Genomic DNA, 14,484 nt, shown 5'->3' with positions numbered 1-14,484 from the left:
ACTTAATATTGTGAAATTCAATTTACTTTATGAAAATATATGGAAGGGGGAAGTTACAGTATAGTTACTAAGGAACTTCATAAGAAAGATAATTATTCAGCTGGGAATATTTGTATTTGTTCCTCATATACCAATTCCCCTGGAAGAATGAAGCACAAAGGGACAAAATTACCTAAGCATGATTAAAAATTCCATATTCAGGGTGCATGGGTGGCTCAGTGGGTTAAAGCCTCTGCCTTGGTTCAAGTCATGATCTCAGGGTCCTGGGATCGAGCCCCACATCGGGATCTCTGCTCAGTCTGCTTCCCTTCCTCTCTGTCTGCCTCTCTGCCTATTGGTGATCTCCATCTGTCAAATAAATAAATAAAATCTTTTTAAAAATCCATATTCCCAGGAATAAATCCAAGATAAAAATTTTCTGAAATGAAAAATTAGAGGTATTATAAATCTATTACTTTTAATTCAATAGTAGCTTACTTCTGCATATTTTTTGTGTGCAAAGTCTTTTATAAAAAATCATGGATGTGATGAAAACAGTTTATAAAAACTGTGGATACATACAAAAAGAGTGCTACTCAGAAATAGAAAGTAATGAACTAGCAAGCCAGGAAGAGACATGGAGAAATCTTAAATGCATTTTGCTAAGTGAAAGGAGCCAACCTAAGGAGACTTCACAGTGGGGACACCTCTGTGGCTCAGTTGGTTAAGTGTCTCCCTTTGGCTCAGGTCATGATCCCAGAGTCCTAGGATTGAGCCTTGCATTGGGCCCCCTGCTCAGCCAGGAGTCTGCTTCTCTTTCCCTCTCTCTCTCTACCCCTCCCCCAACAGGTGTTTTTTTTTTCTCTCTCTCTCTCTCTGACAAATAAATAAATAAATCTTAAAAAAAAAGGACTTCACATTGTATGATTCCAACTACATGATATTCTGGAAAAGCAAAACTATGAAGACAGGGGGGAAAAGTGGTGGCCGGGGAGCGAGGGGGTGAAGGCAGGGATGGAGAGTGGGGCACGAGGGATTTGAGGGCAGTGACACAAGTCTGTAGGACACTGCAATGGTGGATATACCTCATCATACCTTAGTCAAAGCCCAGAGAATGTCACACCACCAGGCGTGAACCCTCAAGTAAAATATGGATGTTAGTTAATAACAGTCAACATGGGCTCATCACCTCTAACAAATGTCCCCCACTAATGAAGATGTTAACAAAAGGGGAACCTGGTGGGGCGCACAAGGGAGTATATGGGAACTCTGTACTTTTCATTTCGTTTGCTATCAATCTAAACTGCTCCAATAAATAGTCCTTAGGGGCGTGTGGCTGGCTCAGTCAGTAAAGCCTATGCCTCTTGATCTCGGAGTGTTCCAGCCCCATGTTGGGTGTAGAGATTACTTAAAATAAAAACATTCCATTTAAAAAATTAACCGAGGGGGCGCCTGGGTGGCTCAGCGGGTTAAACCCTCTGCCTTCAGCTCAGGTCATGATCCCAGGGTCCTGGGATCGAGCCCCGCATCAGGCTCTCTGCTTAGCGCAGAACCTGCTTCCTCCTCTCTCTCTCTCTGCCTGCCTCTCTGCCTACTTGTAATCTCTGTCAAATAAAATAAAAAAATCTTAAAAAAAAATTAACCGAGGCCAATTAATCGAATGTGGTAGCATCTAAAGTGATGGCTAAGTGATCAGAGACTTTTAGCAACTGACTCACTCAGGATTGACAGGACCTCCTTGCTCCAGCAGCGCTCACACTCATTGAAAGCAGACGGTATCCGCTGACGCTGGGCCCTAGTGTTACCGTTCGTGGTGAACGGTCATGGAGCTAGCTGGCTCTTACAGCAACCTTCCAAACGCGAACACAAAACGCTATGGTCCAAAGCAGATTTCACTGCGTTCGACAATCATCAAAGATTCCTTCTCATAAATGCATGACACCTTGTTTTCTTGGTGGAAGTCGGTATCCAGGGTTATGCCTACTTACCAGGAGCACTCTGAATTATTCCAGGACTCTGGGGTAAGGCAGGGACCCCAAAGGAAAAGGAGGAGGCTGCAGGCAGAGAGAGAGGCAGGAACACACTTGTTGAAGCCCCTTTGGTGAGAACAAATCAGAAGTAACAAAAAGCGCCATCCATAACAGGGCACCGGTTGAATTTAAAATGAGGAAGTGGTTCTACACGCCCTGATACAGAAAACCCTCTGAGACATACTAAGTGGTCATGCAGAAGATCTGACCGGTAAAGAAAACAAAACCTAGCGTGTGTGGTGTGTGGGTGCACACACACAGACGTGTCCACAGATGCCCAGGAAAAGGTCTGGAAAGATATACAGTTATACCAAAATGAAACGGTAGTCACTTCCAGGAAATGGATTTGGCATGGTCTGTGCGAGAAGAGGAATCTGCCTGAAAGTTTTTTTTTGTTTGTTTTAACTTATTTATTTATAGAGGGGGGAGGGCCCAAAGGAGAGAGGCAGAGAGAATCCCAAGCAGGCTTCATGCCCAGTGCAGAGCCCCATGAGGGGCTCAAGCTCACAACCCTGAGATCACAATCACAACCCCAGCTGAAATCAAGACTCAGACACAACCCACTGAGCCACCCAGGTGCCCCTGCTTTCTTTTTTTTTAAAGAGCACCTATTATTTTTTTTTTCCATTTTATTTTTTCAGCGTAACAGTATTCATTCTTTTTGCACAACACCCAGCGCTCCATGCAAAACGTGCCCTCCCCATTACCCACCACCTGTTCCCCCAACCTCCCACCCCTGACCCTTCAAAACCCTCAGGTTGTTTTTCAGAGTCCATAGTCTCTTATGGCTCGCCTACCCTTCCAAATTTTTTTTTTTAATAAACATATAATGTATTTTTATCCCCAGGGGTACAGGTCTGTGAATCGCCAGGTTTACACACTTCACAGCACTCACGATAGCACTTACCCTCCCCAATGTCCATAGCCCCCTCCCCCTCTCCCAATCCCACCTCCCCCCAGCAACCCCCAGTTTGTTTTGTGAGATTAAGAGTCATTTATGGTTTGTCTCCCTCCCAATCCCATCTTGTTTCATTTATTCTTCTCCTATCCCCCTACCCCCCCATGTTGCTTCTCCATGTCCTCATATCAGGGAGATCATATGATAGTTGTCTTTCTCCGATTGACTTATTTCACTAAGCATGATACGCTCTAGTTCCATCCACGTCGTTGCAAATGGCATGATTTCATTTCTTTTGATGGCTGCATAGTATTCCATTGTGTATATATACCACATCTTCTTTATCCATTCATCTGTTGATGGACATCTAGGTTCTTTCCATAGTCTGGCTATTGTAGACATTGCTGCTATAAACATTCGGGTACACGTGCCCCTTCGGATCACTATGTTTGTATCTTTAGGGTAAATACCCAGTAGTGCAATTGCTGGGTCATAGGGTAGTTCTATTTTCAACATTTTGAGGAACCTCCATGCTGTTTTCCAGAGTGGTTGCACCAGCTTGCATTCCCACCAACAGTGGAGGAGGGTTCCCCTTTCTCCACATCCTCGCCAGCATCTGTCATTTCCTGACTTGTTCATTTTAGCCATTCTGACTGGTGTGAGGTGATATCTCATTGTGGTTTTGATTTGTATTTCCCTGATGCCGAGTGACGTGGAGCACTTTTTCATGTGTCTGTTGGCCATCTGGATGTCTTCTTTGCAGAAATGTCTGTTCATGTCCTCTGCCCATTTCTTGATTGGATTGTTTGTTCTTTGGGTGTTGAGTTTGCTAAGTTCCTTATAGATTTTGGATGCTAGCCCTTTATCTGATATGTCGTTTGCGAATATCTTCTCCCATTCTGTCAGTTGTCTTTTGGTTTTGTTAACTGTTTCCTTTGCTGTGCAAAAGCTTTTGATCTTGATGAAATCCCAATAGTTCATTTTTGCCCTTGCTTCCCTTGCCTTTGCCGTTGTTCCTAGGAAGATGTTGCTGCGGCTGAGGTCGAAGAGGTTGCTGCCTGCATTCTCCTCAAGGATTTTGATGGATTCCTTTCTCACATTGAGGTCCTTCATCCATTTGGAGTCTATTTTCGTGTGTGGTGTAAGGAAGTGGTCCAATTTCATTTTTCTGCATGTGGCTGTCCAATGTTCCCAGCACCATTTATTGAAGAGGCTGTCTTTTTTCCATTGGACATTCTTTCCTGCTTTGTCAAAGATGAGTTGACCATAGAGTTGAGGGTCGATTTCTGGGCTCTCTATTCTGTTCCACTGATCTATGTGTCTGTTTTTGTGCCAGTACCATGCTGTCTTGATGATGACAGCTTTGTAATAGAGCTTGAAGTCCGGAATTGTGATGCCACCAACTTTGGCTTTCTTTTTCAATATTCCTTTGGCTATTCGAGGTCTTTTCTGGTTCCATATAAATTTTAGGATTATTTGTTCCATTTCTTTGAAAAAAAATGGATGGTATTTTGATAGGGATTGCATTAAATGTGTAGATTGCTTTAGGTAGCATAGACATTTTCACAATATTTATTCTTCCAATCCAGGAGCATGGAACATTTTTCCACTTTTTTGTGTCTTCCTCAATTTCTTTCATGAGTACTTTATAATTTTCTGTGTATAGATTCTTAGTCTCTTTGGTTAGGTTTATTCCTAGGCGTCTTATAGTTTTGGGTACAACTGTAATGGGATTGACTCCTTATTTTCTCTTTCTTCAGTCTTGTTGTTGGTGTACAGAAATGCAACTGATTTCTGTGCATTGATTTTATATCCTGACACTTTACTGAATTCCTGGACAAGTTCTAGCAGTTTTGGAGTGGAGTCTTTTGGGTTTTCCACATATAGTATCATATCATCTGCGAAGAGTGATAGTTTGACTTCTTCTTTACCAATTTGGATGCATTTAATTTCTTTTTGTTGTCTGATTGCTGACGCTAGGACTTCTAGTAGTATGTTGAATAGCAGTGGTGATAATGGACATCCCTGCTGTGTTCCTGACCTTAACGGAAAAGCTTTCAGTTTTTCTCCATTGAGAATGATATTTGCGGTGGGTTTTTCATAGATGGCTTTGATAATATTGAGGTATGTGCCCTCTATCCCCACACTTTGAAGAGTTTTGATCAGGAAGGGATGCTATACTTTGTCAAATGCTTTTTCAGCATCTATTGAGAGTATCATATGGTTCTTGTTCTTTCTTTTATTAATGTGTTCTATCACATTGATTGATTTGCGGATGTTGAACCAACCCTGCAGCCCCGGAATAAATCCCACTTGATCGTGGTGAATAATCCTTTTAATGTACTGTTGAATCCTATTGGCTAGTATTTTGGCAAGAATTTTTGCGTCTGTGTTCATCAAGGATATTGGTCTGTAGTTCTAAAGAGCACCTATTATTTTTAACAGGAAGAAAAAAAGGGGGGGGGACCTGGGTGGCTCAGTGGGTTAAGCCTCTGCCTTTGACTCACGTCATGATGTCAGGGTCCTAGGATTGAGCCCCACATCGGGCTCTCCACTCAGCAGGGAGCCTGCTTCCCCCTCTCTCCCTGCCTGCCTCTTTGCTTACTGGTGATCTCTCTCTCTGTGTCAAATAAATAAAATTTTTAAAAATAAAAGAGAGAGAAAACCAATACAGGAACGGGAAGAGAAAGGAACAGAAAGGAGGTGTCGTAAAGGTGCTAAACAAACTTGCGGAGGGAGGTGGTCTAGAAGAGTTGAGTTCTACAGTGAGCCCAAGGCTAACAGGGGCCCAAACCCCTGGCACACAGGACACTTGCTCTCATTAGCGATATCCCCGGATGTCGTGCTAACTGGCTAAACAAGCCAAAAGTCTTCACAGGCTCTAAAACTTGTTCTATCTTTCATCCTGGGCAAGCCCAAGTTTTGACCTTAAAATCCACTGCTCAAAGGTAAACCCCGTTTACAGAAACGAGGCTGGCAGTTGTCTGCATCTCCCACTAGGAGTTTCCCATCATCCTCCTCATCACTACCATCCTTGCCACCACCACCGTCATCGTCTAGATGTGAACACCTGTCCAGTGCTCGCTATGTGTCAGGAACTACATTAAACACTTTACGTGCATCCGATCACTTACAAATCTTCCAAAGGCAGAGTCTACAGGAAAAAAGGGAGGTGAATCCTAGGAAGCAATTTTCAGTGCCACGTGGAGGAGGAAGGGAAAAACTCTCCTCCTCTTCCTTCTCTTGGTAAATGGTAATATTTGTGCGGCAAAGGCAGATGCCAGTCGAGCCCCTGGTGCCTTTCTCAGTGCCTTTCCCTTTTTCATACCTTTTGCTTTCTGGTCCATCTCCGAATGCACAGTTTGAGGAGCCCATAAGAGTTTTAGGAACTTGTGAAGAGGTATCAAGCCATCTAAGGCAGAAGAGGTGAGGAGAGGAGGGAAAGGGGAAAGGCATGGAGGAGCGGAGGAGGAAGTGAGAAAGAAGGGGAATGGGGAGGAGAGGGAGAGATTGACCTTGAGTCTCCCACAAGAAAGGGCACCCTAGGTAACAGACAAAGCACGTCCGGAATTTCCTGCCTGGGAAGCAACCCTGTCGGACCCAGATGTCAGGCCCAGACGCAGCACTCCTCTGACCCATGTCCCGCCAGAGCACTGAACTTCAAAACATACAAGTCTATTATTAGTTCAAAAGGATATTTCTGGTGGTATTTTTTTCTTCCAAATGCATAAAATCCCCTTATTTCACAATGCTTTTAAAGCACTAGAGGACATGAAAAACCATGTTACACTCCGTTACCAAAGGATACACGTTGCGCGGTCAACCTTTCAAACAACATGTCCTCGCTGGTAGACACCAGTGATTTCTTGGGGATCTCTTCTATGGACTGGAATTCTTCCTCTCGTCACTCACTTAAGTCTTATCATCTTTTTACCTCTCTTCTTTCCCGTCCCAGTTCATCCTGGGGCATCTGGTCGATTTTCTCCCCAAGCTTGCTTGAGGGCTGTGTTTCAGGGAAACTAATCTCTGCTTCCTCAGAACCACTTTGATCCAAATCAAGAAATTTTCCTTTTGCGCTCAAGTCTCTTAAAAGCTCATTTGTTTCCAAATGTTCTGATTCTAACGCATCCTTTGACTCTCCAAGGGTTCTCTTAAAAAAGAAATAAAAGAAGATTGTGATTCCAAAGACAGTATAGAGCTGCTTCATTCCCTCCTTTACTTTTCTTTCTGTTCCTACTCAGCCAGCCTTAGTGCTCGCCTCACACTGGAACTCTGATCTGTTTCAAAAAGGTACCTGGGGGGTGCCTGGGGGGCTCAGTTGGTTAAGTGTTTGCCTTTGGCTCAGGTCATGATCCTGGGGTCTAGGATGGAGCCCCACATTGGGCTGCCTCCTCAGTGGGGCGTCTGCTTCTCCCTCTCCTGCTCTCCCCCTGCTTGTGCTCTCTCTCACTCTCTCTGTCAAATAAAAAAGTAAAATCTTAAAAATAGTAATAATTTAAAAAAATTAAAAGGAGCGTGGGACACTTCGTACTTAAATAACATGAATCATGCATGTGCCAAGTTTATTCTTGGCCTCCGAGCAGAACCACACAGCAAAACCCTTCTTCTAAGTGGCACTGGTCATCTCCAAGGATGGGCGAGTCACAGTCACTTCTCCTGGGACCACAGCTGAGTTCTCCTTCAGGGGGAGAGCCTACATTACTATGATCACGCTGACTCTGTTCTAAGACAAGTGCATTCCAACTAACCCCTAGGAACTCTTTCTGTCAGCTCCTCTGCACACCTCCCCCAGGAGGCCTTCCCTGACCATCCTCCTAGCTGGGCTAAGTGTCCTTGATTTTTGTTTTGTAAATATCTCCCATGCATCACTCAATCACTGCACTTAGGATATTGTTTTATGGTGTTCACGTATCAGTCTACCTCCCTACACACCCTAGAGCTCCTTAAGAAATGGACTGTATCTTATTTGTATTATCCCCATAGCATGGCAAATGGTGAGCATTCCATGATTCTGAATGAATGAAAGAACAAATGAATGAATGAATGAATAGATGAATGACTTAAAATTACTACTTACTAGGGATGTTCCTGACATGACTGACTGGGAATCAGTCAGGGTAAGTATCTCCCCTGCACCTGACATTCTTCTTTGCAGAGTTTCCTTTAGAGAAATATTGACCATAACCATTAGCAGTTCACTCTGTTTCCCATTTTAATTTCCTAGTGCATGAACCTATCAATGAACAGTGCAATACCTGCTCTGGTTCCTTTCCACAGGAATAAAAAGAATTTCATACTTCTGGGAACGCCTGTACCAAATCGGAAGCATAGTGATGCCAGGGCCTCTCACCTTTCCAGGAATAATTTAGAGCCCTCTAACTCACTTTGTATATATCCATATTCCCACAGGCAAGCGAAATGATAACCCAGGCATTAACAACAATTCTCATAATGTAAATAAGGACAGAAGCAGCAGCTTAGTGGTTAAACGCGTGGGCTTTGTAGTCGGTCTCTCCTAGCACCCAATCCTGGTTCCACCACTCACTTGCTCTGAGAACTTGGACAAGTCGCTGTACCCTCAGAGTGCATATTTCCACACAGGCAGGATAAAAGCAAGAACCCTAAATTCTGGGGTTGAGTTGACCTATGTAAAATGTTCAGTGCAGCTGCCGCAGAGGGCTTGAGAAAGGCAGCGATCGTTTACAAAGTCTAACAGCCTTCTAACATAGTCTCTCATTCATTTTTTTCAGCAACCTGGGGTTTGAGGCTCTGGGAGTTGAAATGACATAATGGGCTCACACCACTGGAAAGAGGCAGACCTCTCCAATGCTGGGTTCCTCTAGGTGGAAAAAGCATTGCTAAGATTTCAAGCCCAGGGCCTTGATTGTAGGGTCTGCTCTGACTGCAAACTTTGCCAGTGCATTTCGATCAGGGGCCCAAGGGAGGGGAGGAAAGTGTGCGGGGTCTGTGCGGGAGGGGAGGGGGACACAAAGGCGGAGGTGCTGCTCCTTCCTCCAGCTTAGGTCTCTCTGTGGCCGCCCTGGGCCCCTTCCCGGGTGGGGCGAGCGCCCCCAAACCCCACGGGGCACCAGGCCCTCCCACACCAGGACCCCCAACCCTGACTCACAGAGTGCGCCCTCCAATGGCCTCAAAGGCCCTGCCCTCCCACAGCCTGGACTCCTCTGGCAACCAAGGTTTTCTCCTCCAGAGCTCCCTACCTGCGGTTGTCACCCCCAAGCCCCGCCCCAAGATAACTGCCACCAGGGCAGTGGCCTTAAGCTGGACGGCCCGCTGGTGGTCACGTGTCCAAGGCTCTGCCTCGATCCAGCCGGCGCGCCCCCTGGCGGTCAGCAGGGGAGAGGCGCCGCTGGGGCCCTCCTACTGAAATTAGCCTTCCTTGTCCCAACCACTGTCTTCAGCTGCTCCCCCAACTTTTTCCAGAGGCGGCAAGGTCTGAGAAGCTGCATTGGTGGCTACCTGCAATTCTGACTTTCTGAAGACTAGGTATGAGCTGTTTGGTAACATCCTCTTTGTCAAAAGCAAACTAAATTTCCTGGCCTCCTGGACACAGCACAGATCAACCCTCCCCACTATCTCATGGGCATTACATGTTGTGTACAGTATTTCAGCTAGCTGGGAGGACCAGTATGTAGGCTACCATTATCTTGCTGCTCCTATCACAACAGGTGTCTTTGTTTCTAGAGGTTATTTCTCATACCTGAAGTCCTCTCTACGCCCAGGGTGGGACTCAAACTCACAACCCTGAGACCAAGCATCACACACGCCACCGACTGAGATATCCGGGCAGCTCATCTTTTTAAAGGTTATTTCTAAAATTTGGCCTCAAAATTTTTTAAAGATTTTATTTACTTATTTGTCAGAGAGAGATGGAGAGCACGAGCAGGGGGGAGGGGTTGCAGCAGAGGGAGAAGCAGACTCCCCTTTGAGCAGGGAAGCCGATGCGGGCCTCCACTTCAGGACCCCCGCATCATGACCTGAGGAAAGGCAGATGCTTAACACACATAGACATTCAGGGGTCCCAAAAATTCTGCCTTGAATTGTAAACCTGGCAATTATCAATTTATTTATTTATTTATTATTAATTTTATTTATTATTCTTGTTAATTTTAATTTTTATTTTATTTTATTAATTTTTTCATTTATTAATTTTTTAAAATTAATTTATTTTATTATTTATTATTATTAATTAGTATTTATTTTATTTTCTTATTTATTTATTATTATTTATCTAACTTTTTATCTATTTATTTATTTGGAGAGGGAGCCTCTGTGCAAGAGAGGAGGGGCGCAGAAGAGGGAGAGATGCAGACTTCCTGGTGAGCAGAGAGCCCAAACTGGGGCTCCATCCCAGGACCCTGAGTTCATGACAGGTGGTCAAAGCAGATGCTAGTGGACCTGGCCACCCAGGCTCCCTGAAACAGGAGCCGGTAACACGCGACCAAACCAGTTACGATTATATTATTGAACAGTGGACTTGGAGAACAAATAGAAGGAATATAAGTCATTTGAATGCTGCTTCTTTAACTATTTCCAGGGAAATAGGGCATGAACACCGGCCTCAGGTGTCCCTTTCGTTCAACTCCAGAAGCTACTGGAGCTCACACCTCAGGTTGAGAAACGGTGCCATCATGTGACCCCATGTCCCCTGCATCAGGCAGGGAGCCTCCAGTGTCCCCTCGATACCAGCACCACCCCGTACGCACAGGGAAGCAGGGTGGGTCCTGGGGAGCTGTCTGTTTGCATGAGCACTGCCCTGCCTGTGTCTTCACACTTTTCCCAACAGCTCTGAGTTGGGGCAGTCAGAGCTATCCCCAAAGTCTCTTTATGTAAAGATTTTACTTAGTATTTGAGAGAGAGAGATCTTGAGTGCAAGAGCAGAGGGAGTGGGAGAAACAGACTCCCCGCAGTGCAGGGGGCCAGATGAGGGGCTTGATCCCAGGACCCTGGGATCAGGACCCAAGCCAAAGGCAGAGGCTTTAACCCACTGAGCCACCCAGGCGCCCCTGTGAATAGGTTTATTACCAGTGCCTTGAACGCCCTGGCGTCCATGGCAGCATCTTCCTCCTCCTCCTCCTTCTCCTCCTCCTCCTCCTCCTCCGGGTTTTCAGAGTCAGTGTGCTTGGACTCCTCCGCCAAGTTGACCCCCTTACTGGGGGTGCCGCCCCCAACGGTGGTGCCGGTGTCCCCCCAGGTCCCGCCCTCATGGCCAAAGTCCAAGGCATCTTTGCCCCCATTCTCCTGCTGCAGGCGCATGAGGTGTGGCAGCGCGAACTCCAGCAGGTCCCCAGGCTGGTGCCTTGCCACCTGCCACCTCCACCGCGCAAAGCCCTGCAGCAGCTCAGTCAGTCGCCGGGGTCTCCATGCATCCTGTCTGCCCCCAGGCTGCCTCGCTGCCTGCTGTACGGGCCTGCGGCCCTGTGGCCGCCAACCAAGCGCACTAGGCCAGCGCTGGAGGCGCTCCTCACTCCTAGCCAGGCGCTGCCGCGCTGGCACTCGCTGTGGCGCTCAGTGGCTCCCTGCGGTGGCGGTGGCAGCCCCTGAGCCAGCGCGGCCCTCCGGTCTCTCCCCACCCCTCCCACTCTCAACCACTGTTCATTTTTGTTAAGGATTTTTGTTTGTTTGTTTGAGAGAAAGAGCACACGTGAGTGGGGGAGGGGGGAAGGGCGGGGCAAAGAGAGAGTCCTAGTGGACTCTGCCCAGAGCACAGAGCTTGCCTCAGGGCTCAATCACAAGACCCTGAGATCAGGACCCGAGCCAGAGCCTAGAGTTGGGCACTTCACTGACGGTGCCGCCCAGGTGCACCTACCCTGTTTTGTTGTTGTTTTTTTTTTTAATTTCTGGAGAGGGGCGCCTGCGTGGCTCAGTTGGTTGAGCAACTGCCTTCAGCTCAGGTCATGATCCCCGACTTCCAGGATCTCATCCCACATCTGGCTCCAAGCTCCTTGGGGAGTCCACTTCTCCCTCTGACCTTCTCCTCTCTCATGCTCTCTCTCACTCATTCTCTCCTCCTGTTTGTGCTCATTTTCTCACAAATAAATAAATAAAATCTCTAAAAAATAAATAAGTAAAATAAAACCAAAAAATGGGCAAAGGACTCGAATAGACATTTTTGCAGTAAGATGCAGAAATATCCTATAAGTTCATGAAAAGTTGTTCAACATTAGGAAAATGCAAGTCAAAAGCACAATGAGATAGCACCTCACACCCACTGTGATAGCTACTATCAAAAAAAGAAATAACAAGTGTTGTGAAGGATGTGGAGGAAAGAGAATCCTTATGCACTATTGTTATATTAAAAAAGGTGTAGTTACTGTGAAAACCAGTACGGAGTTTCCTCAAAAAATAAAAACAAAATTTCCACAGGATCTAGGAATTTCACTTTTGGTTTTATACCTATCACAAACAGAATTATGTCCCTCCAAATTCCTAACAGGTGAATAGAGAACTAAAAGTAGAATACTATTCAGCCTTTAAAAGGGTAGGAAATTCTGACACCTGCTACCTGTGTAAACCTTAAAGACACTATGCTTAGTGAAATAAGACAGTCACCGGAAAACAAAAACAAAAACCCCAATACTTCATGATTCTACTTATAAGAGGTTCCTAGAGTAGTTAAATTCAAAAAGACAGAAAGTAGAATGGTGATTGATGGGCCGCAGTGAGGGGGAAATGACAGGTTCTTCCACGGGTATAGAACTTCTGTTTTGCAAGACGGAAAGCGCTCTGGAGATTGGTGGCACAATGCGAATGCACTTAACACTACTGAACTGCATACCTAAAAATGGTTAAGACAGCAAACTTTATGTTATATGGGTTCTATCGCAACATTAAAAAAAAAGGTTAATGCAATGTGATGATCCTATGTAGCTGTTAGCAGGTGTTATTGTCTTGAACATCAATATGAACACTGATTTGAGTATAGTGTTAGATACATAAAAATAGTTGCCAGATAAAGTACATGATACATAGTTCAATTTGAATTCAGGTAAAAATGGATAATGTTAGTATACATGAATCCCAAGTATTGTATGGCACATGCTTATACTAAAAATAACATTTGTCCTTTATCTGAGAAGCATATATAACTGTGTCCTCTGTGTTTTTATTTGTTACATATGGAGATTCTAATACAAATGCACATGTTCATGATGCCTTGCCATAAAGAGTGCATGCTGTTCCATGTAAAAGAAATGTAGTATCTAATATTTGAGTATTTAGAATTGTAAAGTGTGGGTACATCTGAGATGTCCAGTGACATTCTGAGTACCGTACGTGGCCCTGGTAAATAATAGATATTTATTATTCATTATATTCCTATAAAAAATAATTCCAACTTCTAGTCTTTACTCTGGTTTCTTAGTCACTCTCCTATGGCATGTGAAATATTTCCACATTTAAACCTATTTGCCTCATTTTGAAATATGATTTTTTTGGTAGAGGTAATAACTTAAAACTATGTCCTGAAGAAAAAAAAAATATTACTTGAGATGGAAAGTAATTGCTTTACACACGTACACACACACACACACACACACACACACACACAGACTCATTTCTGTGACCAAATAAATCTATTAAATGGTAAGTTAAATCAGTTAAACTTTGCCCCTTAAAGAACTGGAGCATCAACAACAAATTAAGCCAACCCCACATACAAGATGGGAAATAATCAAGATTAGAGCAGAGATCAATGAGATAGAAACTAGATACAGAAGAACGCATCAACGAAACTAGAAACTGGTTTTTTGAAAGACTCAATAAGATCGATAAACCACTGGCCGAACTAATCCAAAAGAAAAGAGAGAAGACCCAAATTCATAAAATTATAAATGAAAAGGGAGAGATCACGACTAACACCAAGGAAATAGAAACATCATCAGAAATTATTATCAACAGTTATATGCCAATAAGTTAAGCAACCTAGATGAAATGGATGCATTCCTGGGAACCTATAAACTTCCAAAGCTGAGGAACAGGAGGAAACTGACAACCTGAATAGACCAATATCTAGTAACGAGACTGAAGGAGTGATCAAAAACCTCCTAAAAAACAAGAGCCCTGGACCTGACGGGTTCCCTGGGGAATCCTAACAAACTTTCAAAGAAGAAATAATACCCATTCTCTTAAAGCTGTTTCAGAAAATTGAAACAGAAGGAAAACTTCTGGACTTTCTTATGAAGCCAGTATTACACTGATCCCCAAACCAGGCAAAGACCCAACCAAAAAGGAGAATTTCAGACCAATATCCCTGATGAACATGGATGCCAAGATTCTGAACAAGACCTTCGCTAATAGGATCCAACAGTACATTAAAAAGATTATCCACTGTGACCAGGTGGGATTTATCCATGGGTTGCAAGGGTGGTTCAACATTGCAAATCAATCAATGAGATAGAACAAATCAAGGAGAGAAGAACCACATGGCCCTCTTAATTGATGTAGAAAATTGACATGATAAACTTTGGAAAATTATCTACTGATTCTTAATCACTGTCACCCTAACTCAGATTAGTCAATCAAACAAAACAGTCATTTACAAATAAAGGACAGGAAAAA

This window comes from Meles meles, chromosome 18, assembly GCF_922984935.1.
Source record: "Meles meles chromosome 18, mMelMel3.1 paternal haplotype, whole genome shotgun sequence".
NCBI classification, from domain to species: domain Eukaryota; kingdom Metazoa; phylum Chordata; class Mammalia; order Carnivora; family Mustelidae; genus Meles; species Meles meles.
The sequence above is the reverse complement of the archived record's forward strand: the minus strand, read 5'-3'. Positions refer to the sequence as shown.